Below are 23,142 nucleotides of genomic sequence, written 5' to 3'. Positions count from 1 at the left end.
TGGCCTGCACGTCCTTGCCTGGGCCTCTAGCCACTGTGGCACTACCCACTGTGCTGGCCACTGCTGCTGGCCCCCAGGGGCACTGCTTGGGCACCTGGGAAGTCCTTGGAGGGTGAGCCAGGGCCTGGGAGCCTCACCTTGGGGTTGTCAGGGGCTCGGTCCACCAGCTGGGACAGACTGAGAAGAGGGCAGAGGAGTTGGGGCAAAATGACCTCCTAGATGTGGCCTTGAGAGTAATTGAAGAGTCCATGTTGGATGTGAGGTCTGGAGGTAGAAAATGGAGCAGGAAGCTGGTGCTGACCAGTGGTATAACCTTGGGCTTCCTCTCTTAAGACTCAGTTTCCTTAGCTGTGCCATGCAGGGACTGGAGAAGACCCATCTCCAAGTTCAATATTCAGTGATTCCTGGCACTGTTGCCCTCCTGGGTGAGTGCTCAACCCCAGTGGACACTAATGGATAAGACGGGGCATGTCCTGATCTGTGTCGCCCTCTCTCCTTCTCCATCAAAGTGGCGTGGAAGCTGGAGTCCCTGCAGCCTGATGCCTTTGGGAGTCATTGAGGTGAAGCTGACAGCTCACTTACCCCTCAGAGCCCCCGGCCCTGGGCCACTGAGGGCCAGAGCTGTGGCCTCTGATCAACAGGTTAAAAATAACCCCATGGGCTCTTCTCCCTCCACAGGAATGGTATTTGTGTTGGCATCTGTGGCCCCTCTGGCCCTGCCAACTTCCACAGCATGTGACATTGTCAGGGGACTGTAGGTGTGAGAACATCAGCCGAGGGGCTCGTGCTGCTCTGACTCCAGGTAAGCGCATGATGCAGGGGTCAGAGATGGCTGGCGGGGCCCCCGTGGCCACGGGGCTGCCACGGGGCTGGGGGGTACGTGATGGGCAGGGTGAAGCCCACTTGTGGAAGTAAAACGATGTGGCTGCAGGCAGGGCTGTCAAGTGCGAGGCCAGGGCTGCATGGGACAGAGCTGTACTGTCAAGCTGTCTCCAATCCCCAGAGTCAGAATCGGAGAATCACAGGATGGTGGAATCAAGGAATTCTAGACTTAAAAAGAACTCAGAGACACTGACAGTCCAATCTCTGCCCAGACAAGAGAGAAATAGCAGCTCACTAGAGAATATTTATGGAGCTTGTCCTGGGTGCCAGGCTCTCAGTTGGCAGCCACCGAATTAATCTTCCCAAGGGCCCTCTGAGCCCAGCTCTGGTTTTTTTGTTTTTACACAGAAGAAACAAAGGCACAGAACAATTTGGTAATTTTGTCCAAGTGGCTTCAGATTCACCTCTGTATGAGTCCCAGACCCACTCCCAGAATCATTGCTTTGCCCTGATCTGACTCTGCGGAGTCAGGAGCAGAGGCTCAGAGGTATGGCCACCGGGTGGAGGCTGCGCTTAGAGTTGTGGGACCGTTGTGTTCCCGACTCCGTCACAGCTCCCTCCACATAGAGCTCATCTTGTGGGCAGCCGGAACTCTCCCTTGGGTACCTGTAGTCACAGTGACTTTAACGTAAAATTATTTTTTTCTTGTTTGCTGTCCAAGGAGGCATGACAGCCCTCATTTCCCCTCATAAAGTTCCTTCTTACCCTTAACAGCAGTCTCGCTCATAATGTAACCACTTGCTTTTTCTGGGGGTTTTTAGGAAGGGCATCCCTGTGCATTAGCTCATCTAATCACTGGGTATAACATTGAGGTCAACCCTTCCCAGGCAGGATAGGCCAATTCCTTTCCCCTGCCCCTTGGGCCTGTGTTTGCCCTCCTTGTGGCCTCTGTGGCCCTACCTGGCCTCTTGCCAGCTTCTTGTGACCAAATGTGGACCTGTCAAGGGCCTGGCTGACTGCAGTGGAACAGCAGGCTAAACCTTGGCCACCCCCACCTGCCAGGTCTCCCTACTACTCTCATCCCCTGACTATGCCCTCAAAACTCTGATAGGGTGGAAGGTGTGGCTATCGTCAGGCATTTATGTTACTTGATTGTTAGCATCCCCAAGGACTGGGGCTGCCGTGAGCTCTTTCTCTAAACTCACACCATGGGCTAGTCAGAGGCTACATTTTGTTTCTTACACTCAGAGCAGGATTTCAACATCAGCAATGATAAGCAGGGATGGTTTCCTGAGCCCTTGCACTGGGCCACTTACTGAGAAGCACATCACAGGGTTTGTCTCACTGAATTCTCAGGACAGTTGCTGAGGTAGCTTCCATGGCCATCCTTACTTCACAGGTGAGCAATCTCAGGCACAGAGGTGTAATGTCATGCTGATGTTGCTGGTTTTTAAAGTCACTTTACATTTGCCTAGAGTCGTCGTCGGCAGCCGTCCATCTCGAGAGACGATGGTGTAGCTTCTTAAGAGTCTATCTGCACCGCCGAGAATGGCTGTGCAGTCCGACTCGGGAGTGACACGGTATCTGTCTCCTCCCGTGTTGAATCGACATCTTGCGATGACGCTGGAGTGTCCTCTCCAGTGAAGCTGAAGCTACAGAGCCTGGGCAGGGTGATATGGAGGGTCTGCTGTTGCCCATGCAGCAGACCCCCCCTCTCTTCGCAGCTGAAGGGTCCAAGGGAAAGACGGAGTCAATACAGCTTGGCTTCAGGTGCGCCGCAGGAGTTGCCGGTGTTGACTACAACGTCAAACCGCCTTAGGGACTCCGGCTCCGGATTTTCTGTCGGGGTTTACTCCCCTAGCCTTTCCCCTGAAGAGGTATGCCACAAGGCAGCGGAGGTTTTTTGGAGTCAGAGTTTTCCTTCTCTGATTTGCCTAGAGTAGTGAGTCAGTAAAGGTCCATTACCAAAGCACAGAGGGGAAAATCAAGAGTCAGACATGGACAGTGGGCCAGGTCAGCCATCCTGCTTTCTACACCCTCCCCAGCCTGGCTGTTTGTCACCTGAAGCATTTTTCCAGGGTGTTTTCTTCTTTCTGGATATCTCTCCTCATCTCACACACTTACCTGATTCTTTCCACTCTTCCTCCCTCCCTACCTTTTTTCTTTCCTCTTTTCATCTACCCATCCACCCATCCATCCCCAGCTCCTCCTGGAGCTTAGTCTTCCCAACAGGGCTTCTCCTGGGCTTGCAGGACATGCAGAAGGAAGGTTCCTCCAGGAGATGTCTTCTCTTCCATGCACCCTCTGTGTCTCACCCCACCCAGCCACACCTGAGTTTTGAGGGGTCTATACAGAGTTATATTTGGTTTACACAAGATAGACATGTGTTTTTTTCTCATGTACTTGAAGTCTGGAAATAAATGCTTGGGCTGGTTTGACAGCTACATGCTGTCAGGGATCCAGTCTCCTTTCTTATTGATCTCCTGGGTGTAGTTTTCATTTCCAAGTTTGCATCAATGCTCAAGATAGGTGCTAGAGCTCCAGCCAGCAGAAAGGAAGAAGAAAAAAGGCTGAAGAAAGACATGCCCCTTCCCTTTAAGGAAACTTCCCGGAAATCACACACACTGCTTACATCCCATTGGTGAACACAGTCCCCCAGCCACACTTAGCTGCAAGGGAAGCTGAGCAATAGATGGGATCTGACTGAGAACTGGGGTGAAGGGACAAATGGATGTTGGGAGATCATATCTACCACAAGGCCCTTGTTCCCTTTAGTTTGCAATTGACGTAAGGTAGGTGGGGCCTTCCGAACTCCTTTCCTCAAGCACCTTGGTTCTGTCCCTTCTCTGAAGCCTCAGTTCTTCCCTATTACTGATCTGTTAATGGCAGCAATGCAATGCCAAGAATGACTGCCATCGGCTGTTGTCTACCCACTGAAGCTCCAGGCCACTGCACTCATTTATTCTCATGGGAGCACATGAGGCAGCCAGTCTTAGTCTCATTTTGCAGTTGAGGAGGTTGAGGCCCAGAGAGGCTGGATAACTTTCCAAAGAGCACCCAGCTGAGTTGTGAGCCCAATTTCTGTGTTGCTTTCTTTCCTGTTGAGCTTTCCTGTAAGAGTGGATGCCCTGGGTCCTCTGAGGGTCTGACAGGAGGAACTAGAATGGTCTGGGTCCCAGGAGTGGCCTGTCTAGAAGGAGAGGGTGAGCAGGGGTGTGACCTCACTCCACAGGTATCTCCTCAACACTTACTCAGTGCTTGGTCAGTGAACACGTATGAACAGGGTCTACTGACGGGTTTGGGGATTTCTGCTGGCGCCAGTAGCTGGCCACAGTAGCCACATCCTCAGATGCCACTTTCCCCAGCGTTAGTCTCTTGGACCCAGCAAGGAGGAAGGGAAGGGATAGGCCACCTCCACCACTTCCCCTTTTTCCCTTCTGCTCACCCTGGTCGGAGAGGGGCAGGAGGGACTGAGTTTGTGCCACCAACTCTGAGGGGAAGGGACCAGACTCTGGGCTTCTCAGGCAGACCAGGGTCATGCAGGCCATCTACTTGCCTCTGGGACAGTCATTTCTTGCTTGCTGATGACCCCATAAAAGCAAGATCATTGCTTTGGCATTGGGGTCTTAGGGGAGGTATTCTATACGTAAGTGTGGTCACAGCTGCGAAATGTGGTTAGTAATTTTACTGTAATATCTGCTCCCCATCTCTAGCCAAGAGGAAAGGCTCATGAGCTGTGAGTCACAGCTGGCAGTAGACAGTGGGGAAGGTCACGTGCAGGCGGCTGCAATGGCGGTGCACTGGGGAAGGCCCTGAGACCCAGACATGACCTCTGCCCTCTGGGAGTCCCTGCCGGAAACAGGTGATGAATAGGAAGAAAGATGTGAGACTGGAAGCCCCTGCTCCCTGCCCATCTCCACCAGGAAGTCTTCCTTGACTAACATCTTTGGAATTGCCCTGGGGTTGACCCTGAGTTTCCAGCTCTAGTGAGAAGTGTTTCTTTTTACTTTACATCCCATCAAATCTGAGCACTGAGCATCTGTGGGCTCTGTGTTAGGAGCAAGAGTGTGGACAAGAATGTGGCACTTTCATTCAAGTTCGTTTGTTCATTCACTCATTCATTCATTCATTCATTCAGCAAATGTGCCAGGTGCTCAGGACACACAGTGCCGAACTCTGAGGACTCAGCCCTGTCTCATAGAGCCTGGAGAAGGAGAGACTGAAAGTAAATGATTACATAAATATAAAACAATTACAAACTGGGCCCAGGGAAGGCAGGGCTTTGGGATGGAGGGGGGGCGGTGTGGTGGTTAGAGGGCTTCCCAGGGCTGGGCCACTCCTGGTGGGCACTGACCACCCCTGGCAACCTCTTTTCTTCCAACAAGGGTTCTGCAGGGAGATGGCTGGCCTGCACGGTGGCACGGTGCCCACCAATGGGGGCCGTGCCAAGCATGATGTGATGTGTGCTGATTGCTTTCCACTTCTCACTGAAGACCAGTGTCTGCTGCTTCTGCAGCTCAGGGAGCCTGAGGTGACTCTCCCATCACATCTGAGGTGTTTAGGGGAGACATCAGAGTGGGGAGAGGGTTCCTCTTGTGCTGCAGGCAGGGGGCAAGTCTAAAAGAACCACGCTCCCAACACTGAGTAGATGGGGCTCCTGGGCTATGTCCAAGTATCAGTCCCCTCTGCATCCCCCTTGTACTCCTGCAATGGACAGAGGAGGGGACCCATGGGCCCTGTGGCTCCTCTCACCCACCATGCTCTGGATGTCTCACTTCAAGACACGTTGGAGACAAGTTGTCTTGCCGTCTTTGGCCTTCTGCCTATTCAGGCTCCAGCTCCAGGAGAGAGAGCAATTGAGGGGTCTTGGGATGACAGGGGTTCAGAGACAGAGATGCTTCCATTGACCTAGAAATAACCAGTGCAGATGTTGTGCTTTGTCTCCCTTTTTCTTCTCTGGGGTCCCGCTCTCCGAGAGTGGGGTTGCACTGGGCAGGAGGAGGTCCAAAGCAAGCTATCTTGTTTATTTATTTAAAACTATTTTATTTATTTATTTTTAGAGAGAGAGGAAGGGAGAAAGAAACAGAGGGAGAGAAACATCAATGGGTTGCTTCTCGCATGCCCCCAACCGGGGACCTGATCCTCAATACAGGAATTGAACTGGCGATCTTTTGGTTCGCAGGTTGGTGCTCAAATCATTGAGCCACACTAGCCAGGGCTGTTATATTTAAATGTAGACGCTTAGGCTCCACTCACAGAGACTCCAATTCTTGAAGTCTGAAAGGATCTGAGGACTCTGCACTTTAAAAAATCTCTCAGTGTTTGTGACATGAATGGCTGAGGATTCCTCTCCATTTTTGAGGGAAGAGCTCAGATTCTAGAGGCAGGAAGCCTTGAGTACTGACCCCAACTCCTCCTCTTGCTTTCTGGGTGGCTTTGGACTCTTACTCTGGAAGCTTTGGTATTCTCATCTGTGCAGTGGGGCCTACCTTGAAGATTAAATGGACACGTGCAGGTAAAGTGCCAGCATCAGGTCTAGAATACAGAAGGTGCCCAATAAGCAGTGTCCATTCTGGTTATTTACCCAGGCTGTCTCCGAAGGCAGCTGGCTCATTCACTCTCTAAGCAGGGTTGGGGCCCCTTGTCCTTCCCACCACTTGGGGATCCTGGTGGGATGAAGGAGCAGTTTCAGAAGTTGGGGGTGATGGATATGCAGGGAGAAGCTTCCCAGAGTCTGTTGCTGCTGGCAATGGGAAGAGTAAGGAACACCTCTCCTGACCCTCCCTCCACCCCAGCTCACAGGGAGTCTCACCTTAGAAATAATAACCTAAACCAAACAGCCCTATGTGCCAAGCACTGTTCTGAGTCCATTAACTAATGGAATTCTCATGAGGCAATGTTATTTCATTTTACAGATGGAAACATGGAGGCACAGAGGGGTTAAGAAAGCTACCAAGGTTACACGGCCAGCGGCCAGCGATTGGCAGGGCTGGGGCTCGAATTAAGGCAGCATGGATCTGACACCCCCCCCCCCCACACACACCCGGTATCGGGTCCCCTGGGGAGAGAGAATGACTTGCCTTTCCTTCACCCCCTCTCTGGGGTATGCTGGGGCAAGATTGTCTGCATGGGGCTCTTTTGCTCTTGTGGGAAGAGACAGGCCCCACTGCACCTCTTGGGGTCTCCCAGACTCCAGCAGCCCTGTCCACCCTCCCCCGTGCACCTCTGCTCCTCTGTGGTTGCCACCACCACCCTGCTCCTCCTCTCCCTACTCCCAGGTCAATGTACACTTTCTCCAGCTGGGAGCATCTGGACCCCCCTGGAGTTGTTGCTGGGCTCTGCCTGCCTCAGGCGGCCTGGCTCAGAGCCCAGAATCAGCAAGAGGTGAGGAGCTTCCTTCTGAGCTCCAGCCTGACCCCACAGCCTAAGACCAGTGGTCTCCGTCCACTGCTTCCTTAATCCTCGGGGCCTGTGGGCACTGACCCGCCTCGAGCTGCTATTTATGATCCGATAAATCACTCATTGCCCCCACCCTTGGCCTTAATGAGGGCCAGAGCCTACTATGACACCCCAATTGACCACACCATCTGTTTCTCTTTAGTGGAAACTGTGGCTGGAGAGCAGGAGCCCAGACTGGGATGTTGTGGGGTGGGCTCAGGGGCTGTTGCCTCCCTGGAAAATGACTTACCACCCACCCTGACCTCTAGAGTTGCCTCTCTTCCCTCAAAGGGGAGGCCAGTGGCCCTCAAAGGGTGCAATTTTCTGTCCCACAGTGGCTAGCTTCTGCAGTAGGCTGGACTCAGGTGCAATGGTGACTCAGATGGGATGCAGGCTTCCTGGAGATTTGGGAGGCCAGGTGTCAGTATCAACAAAGGTATTTACATACGGGAATGGGCAGAGATGAGAATGGGAAAAGGGAAGCCAGTGGTTGGTGAGATCACTCTTGAGTAATCTAGGTATTCTTTCATTGATCCATGGGTTTATTGAGTACTTCCCAAGAACCCAGCACTGACTAGGCACAGAGATGCACGAGGAAGCAGTTTTGGGGAGCCTGGAGGTCAAGGCTCTTCCTGGAGAAGGTGTGGGCTTAACTTTAGTTTAAAAAATTAGCCCATTTCATCTCTAGCTCTTTCCTGAGGTCAACTCTTAAGGCCAGAACCCTGGTGAGCGTGAGCACTAGTGTTAGAGAGGGGTTAAGTTGGGGCAAGGAATTGGGAAGCATTAGGAATCGTTAGTAAGATGGATCAATGAACAAATGCTGAGTTGGGAAATCAGTGGTAGTGTCAGTAGAAGTGGAAGTAGGGCTGGGGAGCAGCCTGGGGATTATCTGGCTGAATGGGCCCCTGTCTGGCTTAAGCAGAAAGTCCTTCACTCATTTCTCCCTCAAATATGTGAGTGTGCACATTGCCAATGTCCACCTCTGCACCATGGCAGGCGTCGCTAGACGATCATAGCGCCCAGTCCTTCTGAGTGCAGAAGCAGCCTCACACTGTCTCACACACTGGTCCAGGCCATCACTACTAACTGATCAGAGCTGACAGATTAAATTAAAATGTACTTACCACCCTGGATTGGGATCTAAGAGACTAAGGAAATGCCTAGAAGAAAACTCACCCAAAGGGAAGAGAGTTGGGAGGCAATCTTGGCCAAGTGATGACAGGACTTTACTGTCAAAGGGCAAAGGCAGTCATAAGCCAGGCTGTGATTGTCACTGGACTTGCTCTGGTCCAGCTTTCTGGTAGACTCATATCTGGGGGTGAGGGTGGGGAGAGAGAAGGAGAGGGAGAGCCAGCTGGGAGTAGAATACAAAGCACCGTGTATCAGGGTTCCATTGCAGAGGACAGAATCCACTCTCGCGAGTTGAAATGGAAGGGATTTATCACAGAGTGTGACTATTGGGAGGGCCAAAGACGTAGGCTTGAAGTTGAGCTTTCAGAAACATCTCTCAAAGCCACACTGCAGAACTGGGCCGCCAAGGGATCTGTGGCCCCTTTGGTAATGGTGAGGTCACCAGTTCCGGGACCACATGCAGTGCTGCCATTGGGAAGCTGCTGCTGCTGCCCGTTCCACACTGCACCTGCTGCACACCACACTAGCAGATGGGTGTGCTCGGCCTCACCTCTGGAACCCTCTGTCCACTGCAGCAAAACAACAACAACAACAACAAGTGGCACCTTCTCCCTTGTTCCCAGAAAGTGGCAGGAGCTGCAGAAGCAAAGTCTTCCAGATCTCGTGCAAGTGCATCTGACTGATTAAATCTGACTTTAACTCTTGAATCCTGGTAGCAAAGGATACTGGGAAATGTAGTTTTAAAAAATTCCCGTCTCTACGCTCTAGGAAGGCATCTAGCCTAGCAAAGGTGGACTGAATAGATGTTAAAAGCCAGTCCGCTGCACTGTCGCTCCTAACTTCTATAACAGTGGTTCTCAACCTTCCTAATGCCTCGACTCTTTAATACAGTTCCTCATGTTGTGGTGACCCCCAACCATAACTAAAGCATAATGATTCATCACAAAAACAACATGTAATTATATATGTGTTTTCCGATGGTCTTAGGAGACCCTGTGAAAGGGTCGTTCGACCCTCAAAGGTGTCGCGACCCACAGGTTGAGAACCGCTGTTTTATAATATGCCAGGCACAGGAAGTTCTGTTTTCGGATTCTCTTGGGCAGAAATGGAAGAAGAAGGTGCATTCCCCCCTCTTTACCACACACCAATGTACCGCTTTGCATCTTGAGGGCTCAGGCACATCACCGATGCCCTTCATGGGTAGTCCTGGGGGACTTCTGGCTCCAGTCGTTGCACCAGGTGAGGTACCTCCTAGGCCTGTCTAGGAATAGTTGGTGGGACTTTGGAAAAAGCTGCGACCAGCAAATATTGGTTATTAGAGTCTGAGCGGTTTTACTTAACTTCTGGTTGGATCTATCTTTGGAAACACTAACATGAGCACCTTCCATGTGCCAGGCATGGCACAGGCTGTTGGGCATATACAGAGGAACGGAGTACTGCCCCAGCTGTCCTTTGTGATTGCTTGTCTAGCCAAAGAAGAAACATGGAAAGCAGACAAAGGGATGCCCATGGCGCTGAAGGTGCACAAAAGAGAATGGGTCTGGGAGAGCTGGGGATTGTCCCAGGAGAGGTGATATTTGTGCTGAGTCCTGGAAGGTTCGAGGATCCTGAGAGGAGACATAAGTTAGACAAGGGTATACATGAGGAAGGCACCAGAATCTCAGAGGGTAGGCAGGAAGGGATGTGGAGGGTGGAAGGAGAGAATGTTTGGGTAATCAAATCAGGGCTTTCTCCAGGTCAGAGTTAGCCTCCTCCACCAGACCAGGCTGGAGGCTCCCGCACTGGGCACCTACATCTGGCCAGTCCTGCAGTTTTTGCCCTGCTTTCCTCAGGTTGTGGGAAGGGGTTTGCTGCCTCTGCTCATGCAGACTGTCGGAATGACTCATGGCCGAGGAGAAGCTGGTGTAGCCATGGGCTGCTGCTCAGGCTGGAGGCTATGTGGAGGCCTCTCCTCCAAGGGTGACAGCAGCAGAAGAAAAGCCCATGTAGGCGGGGCAACCCTATCATGCCACTCCAGGCCTCCGGGCAGCAGGGCCAGGTACTTGGTCAGAGGGAGTCAATAGAACCCCCAAGCCCCCAGCATCCTCCCTCCCTGCATCCCATGCCATCCTGATGCCAGCCTCCCTGGCTTGTGTGGCTTGGCGGGAGGAGGGGGGGGAGGGGGCGGGGTGGTACCGCGTTGAGGTCATTCCAGGACAGGCCACCTGAGGGTCAGAATGCGGGAGGCTCAGATGTCAGCTGGAACCCATCAAAGGCCAAACCAAGTCCTGGCAGCAGGTGGGAGGGGGTGGGTGGCTAAGGAGAAAGGGGTCCCTGTTAGCTGTGGCAGTCAGCATGACTTTTCTTAACCCTTCCGGCTCCTGTCAACAGGGTGTGTCCTGAGATTTCCCCACCATGACAGGTGGCTCCAGGTCCCAGTTCTTCAACCTAGGTTGGTTAGTAGCAGTGGGGTGGGGTTGATTTAATAGAGACACTTCCCCTGCCGCAGGGAGCCCCTAATATGAAGAAAAAGAAAACATAGCCCGTTTTCAGGGTGACCTTAGTCTTATGGGGCAATGCAGCTCAGACCTAGTCTGAGGGGAGACCCAGCCCTGCCCTCAGGGTGCCCAGTCTGAGGGTCTCAGAGACACAGCCCTGCCGTTAATTAGGTCAGGGTCAGAGGTGGCGAGGTGCTTGTCTTCTTATTAGACTGAAAGATCAATACAATGTAATTACTTTTGACTTCTTATATATTTAGTGAAAAATCAGAAACTTGAACACACACCCTAGTGCTCTAAAAACCCAGGAGTAATGTGCTTGCAGATTCCGCGAGCTGTCTCTAAAGTGTGGTTCTGTTCTGGCTGTCCTCTGAGGTCTGTGGCCCTCCTCAGCCACCTGCTTTTCTGAGACCCCTACTCATTCCGAGAACCAATCAGCAAGTGGGTTCTTTTTAAGAGCTCATTCAACTCCTTCTTTGGTATCCAAGAAACTTATATAACTCATGGCTTTCAATTAACAATTAAACTTGGTGAGCAAGAACACAAAAGGAAACATGTCTACGTGCAACTGGCCCTTCTTCAACGGGGTGGTTTAGATGTCTCTGATTTATTTTCCACAATTAGCAGCTGGCTTTCTCCCAATTTCTCTCCCAGTTCTCTTTGTAGGGCCTGCTTCTGGCTGGGCACAGCCACCAGCTAAGCTTTCTGAGGGCACCCCTTCCTCTGCTGGGATCACTGAAGAGATCAGGCCTCTTGGTTGCTGGACTGCATGAAGCTAATTACCAAAATTTCCGGGGGGAAGGCATCCAGGTCAGCAAGCAGGGTGAAGAGAAAAGGCTCAGTGAATGCTGGCGCCTTTGTAAGCCTTTGCTGTGCTCTTCAGCTTCAGGCGAGTCATTCCAACTCCTGGGCCTCAATTTCCTCATCTGTTAAATGGGTGTCAACAATTGGGTTAGGTGGTTCCTGAGTTCCTTGCACTTGGATTTTGATGCTCTTGCCTGCTTCTCTCCAAACCCTGCTCTGGGCTCCCCTAACAGCCTGTCATGACCATGGTGAGCGGGTTAATCACTCACCAGCAGCCATCCCAAAGAGCTGCTGCCCCATCTCTTCCAGTCTGAGCCTGGCACTCCAATGCCCGATGACTGTGTGGATCTACAGGCCAGTGGAGCTGTTTGGTCACGTTAACTCAGGACCCCTCTGAGCCAGTCTCTATGCCTCACCCTGCAGGGGCTCCCACACAGTGAGGTAGGTGTGTACTGGAAGCTTGACACCTTTGCGTGTTGTGATCACCAAATATTTATGGAGCCCCTGCTCTGAGCCAGGTCCTGGGTCTATCAGGAGGATGACGAAGATGACTAGGCAGTTGTTCCTTGTGGTACTTAGAGGCATGTGTGTGGGCTCTGATGTCTGTCTGCCAGATTTAAACCCTGGTCTGATGCTCCCTTGGGCACTGTTCTTAGCCTCTCTATGCCTTGGTTGGTCCATCTGTAAAATAGGCACACTAACAGTGCCTCTATCACAGGGTTGCAGTGAGGATTAGGTGAGTCAGTGAACATAAAGCGGTTAGAGCCCAGGGGGTGGTCATCACAACTTTCATTTTATGAACACCAGCTCTATCAGGAACTGTCGTGGTATTTAGTGTAAACTAAATCCCTCATAGGGAAGAGGAGAGGTCATTTCTGCTTTGGCTGAAGGAAGAAGCTTCCTGGGAGAGTGGGCACCACAATTTGGTCTTGAAAGATGAAGCTAAGTATTACAGGTAGCAATGGGGGAGAGCGTTTCGGGAGGAGGAAACAGCATGACTAAAGGCCTGGAGATGGGAAGGCAAACGGTGTGTTGAGAGAAGTCTGAAAATACCAGAGAGGTTAAAGCACAGGGGAGATAAAATTGGAAAGTGGGTTTAAGCCTGATGAATTGCTAGACCATAGAATGTGGCCTTTATCCTGTAGGCAGACGGGGGTCGCAGATGGTTGTTGAGTGAGGGGGTCCTGCAGGGAGATGAAGTTGCTGTATTTAAATACACAGGCAGTGTTAGTTTCCCTAGATGAGAATAGTAGCAATAAGAATGGTAATAAGAAGGCTTTCATTTTGTGGATTACACTATTCCCTCACTTGTCGCGGGTATTACGTTCTAGACCCCCCCACGATAGGTGAAAATCCGTGAAGTAGGAACCTTACATTTAGTTTAGTATTTATATATATTTTAAGGCTTTATAAACCCTTCCCACACACTTATAAACCGTTCCCAGTCCCTTATTAACCTTTCCCACTCCCTTATTAACCTTTCCCACACTTTTATAAACACTACTTATGTTCTTAAACATATTCTACACTCTTAAACCTACATAACTTTAACAATATACGTATACAGTACTGCAAAATCCTGCAATATAGCAAAAAAAATCCATGATAAATAATTAAATATAATATTTTTTAAAAATCCCGCGATAGAGTGAGGCTGCAATAAGTGAACTGCGATATAGAGAGGGGCTACTGCGTATAGTCCACTGGGTGCTGGACTAGATGGGCAGACATACATTTGTCTCATCACCCTGGCAGCCCTGAGAGTGAGCTGAGCAGGAATTATCACTTCCACTTTACAAAAGGCAGGGTGAGCCTCATCCAAGGTCACCAGCAGGTTGACGGCAGAGCCAGGAGGGAGCTAAGCCTTCACCCTGTGGCTGCCCAGGGGAACTGGATCATCTTCTGGAGCCCCGTCCTCTTCCTGTCAGGCGGCTTCTGCCTCATCTTTAGGGCTTGGCAGGCCTGTAAGTGTGTGTGTGTTGTGGGGTGGGCAGATGAGGCTGTCTGTGCAAGGAGCCCCCCTCCAGCCTCGTTGCCCTGTCAGGCCAGTGCTGGGTCTGCTGCACGTCCAGCCCACTGCCAGAGGCCAGCCCACCTAACACACCGTAGGTGGGCATCTAACTTATGACTGGTACTGAGAGTAGCCGTGACTTGCGTGGAGGGTGCCTGGATCACTGCCAGGAGGTGTGTTGGGGGGTGAGGCCAGGCTCCAGGTGGGTGGAGTAGCTGCACCCATAGTTCTGCTCTTACAGTAAGCCCTTGGCCTCTCTAGAAGCCCCCAGCTGAGTGGCAACCAAGGAGCATGGGGAGAAGCCTCCATTTGCTTTTCCTCTCCCAGCTTTTCCTCTCCTGCTGGCTCCTCCTGGCTCCTCTGATTTCTGCCCTAGGGCTGGGAGTCTGGCTGCTGACACCCCAATCTTAACTCTTTCCTCTGTTGGAATCCTGACTGGCTGACATGCCTCTCTCTTCCACACTGGGGGCTTTCTCCTCTGTTGTTCATTTTCCAGGTCCCAGAGTTTCCAGGCAGAGCCTGGGGGTGAGGAAGGAAATGATAGGGCCCCTGGATTCCTGCCCCCTGCCGCCCACACCAGGACAGGATTGTCTGCCTTCTAGGGCTTGCCTCTCTGTGCAGCCAGGGAGCATCTGTTGATATGTCTGCCAGGACCCCACTCTCATGGGAGTCCAGGAGCCTTAGGGGAACAACAGTGAGCCCACCAAAAGAGGCACATCATAGCCTGTGAGCAGCCCCAGCAGAGGTGAGGTCTTGGAGCAGGAGTGGAAGCAGCCAGGGACTTCTGGGGTTGGGTCTCTGACTATGACCGAGCCTGGAAGGGTGTGGGGCTTGGATACAGGAGGGGAATATCCAGGGGATTCTTCCCAGAGGGTAGAGAGCAACCTTAGTGAGCTGCACGAAGCAATGTATTGGGAGGGAAGAGCAGGCAGATGTGTGCACGCTTGCGCTGGCCGGCCCTGGGAGAAGTGTGAGTGTGCATCATGGCCCTGAAGGCTGGGTGGTTATGGGCTGCTGGTTTGTTCACTCACTCACTCACTCACTCACTCACTCACAATTACCCAGCGCCTCCTCTGTGCCAGGTGCTGTGCTTGGGGCTGAGGGCGTAATGACAGGTAGGACAGATGTGGAGTCCTCCTGGAGTGCCTGGTTCAGCTGGAAAAGCGGAAGAGCAAACAGGCTACGTGACACACTGAGCTCAGTGCCAGGGCAGAGGAGATGCAGGGGCCCTGCGAGCAGAGAGGAGGGCGTGGCTTCAGACGTGGAGAGGTGTACAGGAAGGCTTCCAAGGGAGGTGCAGCAGAAACCTTTGGGATGATGAGTGCGCTGGGGGGCGGGGCCTGGAAGGAGATGAGAGCACCCGAGAACTGGGGGTTGGATGGGTGGATGTTCCTCGTAGAGAATGATGATCATGGTGCAAGGGGGGCAGGGGAGGTGAGGCACCATGGTGGCCAGGGCCAGATCCCACATGTTGTGCTATGTTAAAGGGATTCTCTGGAGGGCACTGGGGAATCTTTAAAAGGTTTTAAGCAAAGGGTGGATGGAGGACGCCTGAGGGAAATCCTGTTCAGCTCTAGGACCAGAGGAGTGCCTTCTGGACACCCCCCAATGAGGAGCAGGATGATGGCCTTCTTGCTCTCACGCCACAGGCCTGATGGGGTGTGTTGCCCAAATCTCATTAAATGAGGCCCTGACTGGGTGCCCGTCTTCTCATCCATAGGGCCCTTTCTCTGGCTGGGGTGCAGCCACTTGATGATGGCCCAGCTTTCCCGACACCATCGGAAAGAGGTGAGGGGTGGCATTCTGGGTGGAGGCTGCCAGATTCCAGTGGGGAAATCTCTTAGAGGGGGCAGGGAAGAGCCAACTCTCAGAGAAACCATCAGATTAATTCATTAATAGCCACACTCCCCCACCTGCCAGGCGATTCATTTGGCCTTAAAGGGTAAAACACATGAGGTTTCCATTGCCTGGGGATGGGAGTTGTTGGGAGAGAGAGATTAAGCCCAGCCTGACAGACAGGACCCCAGGGATGGGGGTGGAAATGAATGTTATGGTCAAGGTGACAGGTGGGCATGGGCTAGATTTCCAAGGCGGCGTGCTTTGGGAAGAATGGGAGTTTGTGGAACCAGGGCCTTTGGGGCTATACCCCATGCCTGAGCTCCTCTGTAGGCAACCTGTGTGGGCTGGGGGATGGGATGCCAGCGATTCAGGAAGCTTCCTTCTTCCCCACTTCCCCATACAACCAGTCCTCCTGAGGGGAATGGGAGGGCAGAGGAGGGCTGTTTGGCCAGGCCCCCAGTTCAGCCAGGCTGGGAACCCTGCCCAAGGCGCCTGAGACAATGCTGGGAGTGAAGGCTGGCCTGGCCAGAGGCGGGCCTAGGGAGAGGCATGAGCAGTGCCCACTCCATTCACAGTCCTGGCCCCTGCACAGGCCTACGGCATCCTCCCTTTCACTTTTGGGCTCCTTGCCCTGTGCCAGGCTTCTTGTCACCCACCCCTTGGCACTATAAGGCATGCTGTCCTCCCAGAAAGCCCCTCTCCCACACAACCCCAACCTAAGGCCCGAGGGATGAGTGTGTGTGTGAGTGTGGGTATAAATGTGTATCTGAGTGTGCTGTGTGAATGTGTGTATATGAGCATGTGAGTGTGCATGAATGGCATATAAGTGAATATATTTGTGTATGAGTGTTGGAGTGTGTGTATACAAGTACCTGAGGGTGTCTTTGTGGATGGGTGTACTTATGTGTGAGTATAAGTGCTGTGAATGTGTGCTTATGAGTATGTGAATGTATATGGGTGTGTGAGTGTGTACATGAGTGTGTATATACATATACCTGAGTGGGTGTGAGAGTATGTGTGTGTCTATGTGTGTGAATGTGAGTGTGTGAGTGTGTGAGTGGTGGGGAAGCAGTGAGGAATCAGAAGCTGTGCCCACTCTCCTCATCCCACCCCTCCTCTAACTATCCTGACTGCGCTTGTGCGTGGGTGCCCTAACCTCTCATCCAGGGACGCATGCTGGGCATTTCTCAGGACAGCCCTCACTTAACTGGTTTTCCCCCTGCCCCACTAGTGCTGTTTACTTTTCTGACCCATACATACTCTTATCCAGGATGGAAAATACAGCTGTGTCCCTGGGAGCCTTCTTAACTTAGGGCTGGAGAAGGCTCCACATTCTCTCCACCTAGCCAGCCAGAGTGGAGCTGGGGAGCGGCCGTTGCAGGTTCCAGGGGAGGTGGGCCCCATTTCTGGGGCTCAAGGTTGCAGGGACAGGCTTTCCTGTCCCCAGCCCCAGGCCTAGGCTGGCTTCCCCTGGAGAGGACAGAGGGAGGGAGCTCTGGCCCACAGGAGAACTGGGATTTAGTTATTAAACCAAGCGGCAAGTTCAGTCAGCTTTTCAGGCCAACTTTTCTTCCCTCCTCCCTTTCTTCTCAAGATAATGGAAATATGGGGGAGGGGTTCCTCTCCATGCTGGCCAGCTGGGGGAGGTGAGGCCCTGTCATTGGCCCAGGCCCCTGTCACTGAAGGCACACCCCCTGGGCCTGGGCCAGCTTCACACACCCCCCCCCCACAAGGGGGAGCAATTTCATCAGCTGCTCTCTGCAGCTCCAGGTTCTCTGAGAGAGACCTCTGACCTGCTTCTAGAGAGGACCTGCTCACCCTGAAGGAGGAATGTCATTCCTGACATGACCTCTTGACCTTTGGCTGTCCATAACCTCTGCCAGGCCTTGAAACTCTGGCGGCAGCAGAGATCAGTTGGGACATTATGCCTGGGTTTGAATTCTCCTTCAGCCATTTTCCAGCTGTGTGACCCTCTCTGGGCCTCAGTTTCCCCATCTGTAACTGGGGATGACAATAGTGCTGCCCTCACAGGTTGGTTCTGAGGATTCAATGAGTTAATATTTGTAAGGGCCTAGTGATTTATCTTGCTCTATATAAGTGCTGGTTAACTAAGTACATCACCTCCCTATGATAGCCAGTTAAGGAGCAGGTGGTGGGGTGAGTCACAGATCCGCTCACTCCTAGCTTCACGTCTCAGCACTTTCTCCTTCCCTGGCGATTAGCTCCTACCCCGCATGGACCCACGAAGTCTCTGACTTCTGTCCCATTCCTCAGCATTGAAGTCCCACCTCCACCATTTTGCCCTGTCCCGAGCACTTTATTTCCTGGGTCAGAACATGGAGCCAATGGGATTTAGGAGAAAGTCTCTCTAACCCTGACCTCTCTCTCGGCCACAGCAACATCCCCAGAAGGTGGCCTGCAGGAGGAAGAGGTGTCCATATGGCAGGTCTTTCCCTGACACCTTCCAGGTCTTTGCTGTTCTGGAAAGAGGAAGTGGCAGCTTTGCCTGCTGGAGACATAGGTTTTTGCTTAAGGATGGAAAAGATTCACTCATGGAAACTCACCTGCCTTCCTGAGACAATGATTTTGATTCCTTACCAACCATTCATGCTGGGCTAGGGCAGTTTGCACGGCTGCCTTCTGCCCTGCAGGGCGAAGGTGGTGGAGGGATTCTCTGTCCTCCCAGACCCCCTCCCCACAGCTTCTCCCTCCCCATCAGGCTCAAACCCTTACCACCTCACTCTTGCTGCACTCAGTGAAGGTCTGGAGACAGCAGCTTTGTTTCTGGGCCTGGGGCCTGTCTGAAGCCTGGCTTCTGGCTTCCCAGAGTCCATCTCAGCTCTGCTCTCAAACACTCTGAGCTCCCCAGTGCCTGGCACTGGGGGGTGAAGGTGGGGGTTGGGGTAGGGGGGAGGGATGGAAAAGGCCCAGGTGCTCCTGATCAGAGGGAGCTCCTCAACCAGAGAACATCCCTTAGGGAGGCCTATGGGCCATGGAATTCCTTCCAACCCCTCCCTTCCCTCAATACGAGTTACTGAGCCCCTGCATTGCAGCGGGTATGTGCTAGGCCTGATCATAGATGAAGGGTTACCCTGCTAGGAGACTGAGAGGGAACTCTGCTGCAGGACCCACGAGGGGCTTCCTTTTCTTAGAGTCTCACAGCTCTGCTCCCTGGGGACTCCCCGAGGCAGAGTCTAAATCTCCACCATCAGACTATGGGCTCCCTGAGGATAGGACCTGAGCTGTCTCCCCCTGGATTTTCTGGTCTGATTGATTCATTGATTTATTAATTCACAGTCACTCAGGAGGTGCCTACTATGTGCTGGGCTCTTGCCTGTTGGCCAGCCATACAGATGCTGTCTAAACCTGTTTCCAGTGGATAAAAAGAAGCTGGTTCTGTGAAGGGAGTTCCAGGCAGGGGTGGCAGCATGTGCAAAGCCAGAAATCTGAGGGCTATTGGAGGCAAGCCCTGGGCTGATGTAGGAAGGGGCTTTGAAGTTGTAATGATTCATGGCAAAGTCTGCTCAGGAACATGGGAGAAAGGAGATTTTGAGAATGGTTAAAGATTTCACTACTGTAGTAGGAGGTAAAAGTCTGAAGAGTGTCTAGTATCCTTGCCCAAAGGAAGACAGGAAAATCTGCAGAATCTCTGACTCATTGCTGGGCAGGAGGGAGGTGGGAGAGGCTGAGCTGCTCCTCTTCAGTCCTGGCCTGCTGCGAGGCTGGTCTGCTCCCTCTCCACAGACTCTTCCCTCCCCTGCCTCCTCAAACTCTCTGCCCTGTGGGGAATGCATCTTGGGGTCCTAGAGGTCATGAAGTTCTCCCTGTTGTCTAATCATAGTCTCTCCTGCTACATTCTTGCCTGTCCTTTGTGGAGATGGACCACGAATGGGGCCTGCAGTCTCTCTTTTCCATCCCTCCAGGCCCTGGCAGAGGCCCTCATCATTCCTTACCTGCCCCAGGTACTGTCATGGGTCATGGGAGCAGGGTCCAGGGCATGGGGCTAGTTCCTGGGAGACAACTTCACTCTCAGGCCCAGGCCAAGCCTCCACCTTGATCTCTAGGATGGACTGACGTTTTTTATCACACTGAGAGGGTGGAGGGGCAGGGGAAGCCCATGCTCTGTTCCTGTCTCTTTTTCACCATGACTTCCAATATTTTTTCTTATCTTTGTCTCTTCTCTTCCCATTTCTCTCTCCACCTCTTTCCCCTTTCTCTCTGTCTGCCCGTCTGTCTCTCCCTCTCGCTCTGTCTTGCCCTAGTCCTGTCTACATCTCCCTCCTTCCCAGTCTCTTTTTGTCTCTGACTCTCTTTCTCCTGCTAGGTCTCAGTCTCTGTCCTCCTGTCCCCCTCTTTTTCTGATGGCCCCTGAAATTGTGGAGCTTCAGGCACATCTGTGCCCAGCAGTATGCAGGCAGCCTGGCAAGGGGCATGGTGCATGGTCACCCTCTTCTTCACCAGAGTCAGATTTGGGGGACAATGTTTCAGGTCAACAGCTTGGCTTCCATCCCAGGAATTCATAATAAAGGGCCAGGCTCTGAAGCCCTGAGCACTTTCTAGAAGAAAGGCAATATGGTTGCTTGTCTAAACTGGAAACCTTGCCCATCCAGTTGAGGGAAGGAAGAACATTCAATAATTGAACATTGTCTCCCCTGCAAAGGTTCTATCTCCCAGCTGTTAGTGGGACTGAGGACACTGTTCTGTTGTGGGGAGGGGTAGAGTTTAGAGGCAGGAAATAATGGAGGAAGCTGACCAGCCTCTTCTCTGGCTGATCAGTAGCTCCCTGGACATTGAGCTGGGCTGGGTGTGCCCAGGGGCTCCTTATGAGCATCTGAAGGAGGCAGGAGATGGAAGGTGCTGAGTTTTCAGAGGAAATTAAGCTCCTGGAGAACAGGCAAGCCAAGACAACGGAAACAGATTTCTAGAGGGTCCTGGGAGTAGTGTGGTGGGCCAGAAAAGCAGGGAGAGGGGAGTTTTCTCCGAATGGAAGGCAATGCATTTTAGGAAAAACATGAAGCTAAGCTGACCAGACTGCCCCTGGAAGTCTGATGGGTCTGGGTGCCTTGTGAGGTCTGCTCAGACTGAGGGGTAGGCAGACATTGATGGCGTCTTGTAGTCTGTACCCTGAAGACTGAGCCCAATAACTCAGGACTCACAGAGGGAAGTATCTTTCTCCTCCTTCCAAGGGGTAAGTGAGCCCCAGATGGTTCTGTTTGAGAGTAACAGTGGGGCAGGCAAAGTTTAGAGACTTTCCTGGTAAAAGGCTAAGTAGGGGTGCCGAGGGCACCCCTCCTTTCTGTCTCTGTCCCTGTCTTCTTTCTCTTGTTCTCCTGTCTCTCTCAGACCCTGACACTCCAGTGAGGCCCTCCTGGCCGCTCTGTCTCCACTTCTTTCCAGCCCTTACATCCTGGCCTCTTCGTGCTGTCTGAAGAACCCCCTCTCCAAAAACATTCCCACCTTCTGGACACTGGGTGAAGCCTGTGTGAGTGCGTGTGTGTGTGTGTGTGTGAATCAAGGAGGGCAGGCTGCAGAGCTTCTGGGTCAGCGGGGAGGGGTGAGGGCTGGAGCAGTGCTGCTGTCCCTCTGGATGGTGGGCAGCATCGGGCTTCCTGGGCAGAGGCAGCCCCATCCCTACCCCGGGCCCCCACTCATTCTAGGAAAATTACAAGAGCCAGCCCCATGGTGGCCAGCACACACAAAGCACATTGTTCCACTCCTTAGGCCTTTGCCTCTGTCCCTGTCAACTTCGTTGCCAGTTCCTGGTGGCAAGCTGGCAGGTTCGCTCTCTGAGCCCTGGACTGCCCACCTGTCTAGGTGGCGGTTCCTTCCCTGCTTACCAGTTGTCCCCAGGCAGGAGGCTGAACTAGGGGCCACTGTGGGGTAGAGACATGCATGCTGGGCCTGCCAACCCACCGGAATGGCACACATGCCCCACCCTGCCAGCTGCCCCACCCTGCTAGCTGCCCACCCTGCACAACTTGCCCTATTCCAGGATCTGGCTGGGCTGGTCTATGTTGCCCCCCAACCCCAGCTTGTTCTTTCCCATGAGCTGCATGGGCAGTTCACCCTTCCTTCATTCTATTTCTTAGACTTCACTTCCTGGCTTCAACTCACCTTCTCTGAGAAGCCTTCTTGGATTGCCCCCTTTCCATCTCAGAGAGTCCATTCCCCCCTGGGCCCTGCCAATTTGCTGAGCCCACAGCAGACACTGCATGACTGATGCCCAAGCTTCCTGGCTGAGTGCTGTTCCAGGGAACGGCCTGAGGCAAGGGGAAGGCAGCAGCATTGGCCACCACCCACCATGTACTTCCTATGCATTTTTCACTTCATTCAAACAGCAGCCCTTTCAGATAGAGTTTATTATTCCCATTTGACAGATGAGAAAGTTGAGGTTCTGAGAGATTAATCAACTTGCCTGATGTCACACAGCAACACCCCCAAACTAAGACACTCTCAAAATGACATGGGACTGGCAGGGGCTTCCAGGGCGGAGGCACACATCCCCACCTCCCCACGAAGAAGATGGTGTGTCAGTGCCCAGCTGTGTTGGAATGGAAAGTCCAGGTGTTGCTACCAGAGTTTGGGGTGGAGGCAGGAGGATGGGTAAAATGACCCCTTGAGTGCTGGCCCTCGTTTAGTCTACTCCCTTTGCCTTCCCTGTGAAGACCTCCCAGTACCACCTTTAGAGTGCTCACCCCCTTTGCCCTCTCAGACCCTGCCCACTGTACCCCAGACCCTGCCTCTGGCTCCCTTCCTCAGGATAAGATGCCTGGGAGGCCTGGTTCAGAGCAGCCTGCTTGTTCCCTGCTTGCTGGCCCCCCACCCTGCTCCCTTGCTTCCTTCCCGAGTCCACCTTGGCTATGATTCACCCAGGATCTGGGAAGAGTCTGGATTTAGACTCCCTCTTCCTGTGACTGCACACAGACCCCATCCCTTCTTTCCCAACCCTGACTTTGCTCTTCTTCTCTCTTACCTTTGGGGCACAAACCATGTGCAAAGCGAACCAGACAAAAAAATGAGCTAATGTAACAGGAACCCAAACAAAGCACTGTGGGAGCTTGGGGAGAAACCATGAACAGAGGTGGGTGCCCACTATCCTGCAGAGATAGGGTGGAATTGTGTCTTGAAGGATTCTGACAGGAGAAATGGACATCTGGATGCTGATCTGGTGGAAGGGAGTACTTCTGGGCCACTCCCCAGATTCCGGAGGAATCTTTCATCTTGGATTGTGAGCTTCTGGGCAGGACCTGTATCCTCTGAAGCAGTGCTTCTCAGACTGCCTTGGGTAAGGACCAGTGTTTGTTTGTTTTTTTAAACCCAATTTGTCACAGACCAATAATATTATAAAACACAATACAAAGGAATTAGTAGAAAGATAAAATCCGACATAAAAAGTACAAGCCCCAATGTTTTGTTGTTAGATTAAACAGATATAAAATCACTCTGTCAAACTGCTATTAAAGATTCTAAATGCCTACTATGCTCGGTCTCGGTCCCAAGCCTATAGCAAGCAATGTGGAAACGTCTGGAGGGCGATCGCTTTTTGAGTGATGCTGCTCTAGAACAGAGTTTTCAGGCTGCAGATGACCTGTTAGTTGGGAGGGAAATTAATTCAGTAGA

At 52.5% G+C, this 23,142-nt stretch overlaps 1 long non-coding RNA gene across 4 annotated transcripts; it reads left to right on the top strand.

Moving 5' to 3' along the window:
* Nucleotides 1-50: 50 nt before the first annotated feature.
* On the top strand, nt 51-22,819 carry LOC150007062 (uncharacterized). 4 transcript variants are annotated; one of them, XR_016511781.1, is made up of 6 exons: nt 51-112; nt 679-802; nt 11,982-12,113; nt 15,404-15,471; nt 20,866-21,004; nt 22,652-22,819. It is a non-coding gene; the product is annotated as an uncharacterized LOC150007062 (long non-coding RNA). The 4 variants fall into 4 exon arrangements; XR_016511782.1 differs by lacking the exon at nt 11,982-12,113; XR_016511780.1 differs by lacking the exons at nt 11,982-12,113; nt 15,404-15,471.
* Nucleotides 22,820-23,142: the final 323 nt, after the last annotated feature.

The sequence above is a fragment of the Furipterus horrens genome, unplaced genomic scaffold (genome assembly GCF_987537825.1).
Source record: "Furipterus horrens unplaced genomic scaffold, mFurHor1.1.pri manual_scaffold_6, whole genome shotgun sequence".
Taxonomy (NCBI): Eukaryota; Metazoa; Chordata; class Mammalia; order Chiroptera; family Furipteridae; genus Furipterus; species Furipterus horrens.
The sequence above is the reverse complement of the archived record's forward strand: the minus strand, read 5'-3'. Positions and strand labels throughout refer to the sequence as shown.